Consider the following 1,365-nt stretch of genomic DNA (forward strand, 5'->3'; position numbering starts at 1 on the left):
CAGCAGAAGGGTCTACATGACTCCAGTGAACTAGATTTTTCAGGGAATGAAGATTTTGTACTGATAATTCAGACTCCGACTAATGAGCTAGCGGCAGAAGAAGCCAGGCCTTCAGCAGAAGATTCCACATGGCTCCAGTGAAATAGAATTTTCAGAGAATGAATATTTTCTACTGATAATTCAGATTCCAGCAAATGAGCTAGTGGTAGGGACCCCCCACCCCGCACCACCAGCCATCTATCTCTGCTTCTGTGTCTTGGTTCCTGTCTCTCCCTGTTTCTGTCTGTTTTTGGTAATTTTTCCTTTTGACACTTTTTTTTTAATTCACAGTTTTTCTCTGGCTCGTAGCTACATTTTCTCTCGTTAATTATTGCTCTGTTCCTCCCACCATGCAGAAGCCGGGCCTTCAGCAGAAAGTTCCTCATGGCTCCAGTGTACTAGATTTTTCAGGGAATGAAGATTTTCTAATGATTATTCAGACTCCAGCAAATGAGCTAGCAGTAGGGAGACCCCACACTGCACCAGCAGCCTTCTATCTCTGCTTCTGTGTCTTGGTTCCTGTCTCTCCCTGTTTCTGTCTTTTTTTTTTGTAATTGTTACTTTTTCACTTTTATTAAAAAGGCACAGTTTTTCTCTGGCTCTTAGCTCCACCTTCTATCTTGTTAAGTATCTCTCTGGGCCTCCCACCAGGCAGAAGCCAGGCCTTCAGCAGAAGGTTGCTCATGGCTCCTGCGAACTAGATTTTTCAAAGAATGAAGATTTTCTACTGACAATTCAGACTCCAACTAATGAGCTAGCAGCAGAAGAAACAGGACCTTCAGCAGAAGGTTCCACATGGCTCCAGTGAGCTAGATTTTTCAGGGAATGAACATTTTCTAGTATTAATTCAGACTCCAGCAAACGAGCTAACCACAGAAGAAGCCAGGCCTTCAGCAGAAGATTCCTCATGGCTCTAGAGAACTAGATTTCTCAGGGAATGAAGTTCTCAGGGAATGAAGATGTTCTACTGATAATTCAGACACCAGCAAATGAGCTAGCGGTAGGGAGACACCCCACCCTCACACCCCCATCCTTCTGTCTATGCTTCTGTGTCTCGGTTCCTGTCTCTCCCTGTTCTGTCTTTTTTTGTAATTTTTCCTTTGTCCACTTTTTTTAAAGGCACAGTTTTACTCTGACTCTTAGCTCCACCTTCTATCTTGTTAATTATCGCTCTGGTAATCCCATCAGGCAGAAGAAACTGGGCCTTCAGCAGAAGGTTCCACATGGCTCCAGTGAGCTAGATTTTTCAGGGAATGAAGATTTTCTACTATTAATTCAGACTCCAGCAAATGAGCTAGTGGCAGAAGAATCCGGGCCTTCAGCAGG

The sequence above is a fragment of the Tupaia chinensis genome, unplaced genomic scaffold (assembly GCF_000334495.1).
Source record: "Tupaia chinensis unplaced genomic scaffold, TupChi_1.0 Scaffold147350_1, whole genome shotgun sequence".
In the NCBI taxonomy this organism is placed as follows: Eukaryota; Metazoa; Chordata; class Mammalia; order Scandentia; family Tupaiidae; genus Tupaia; species Tupaia belangeri.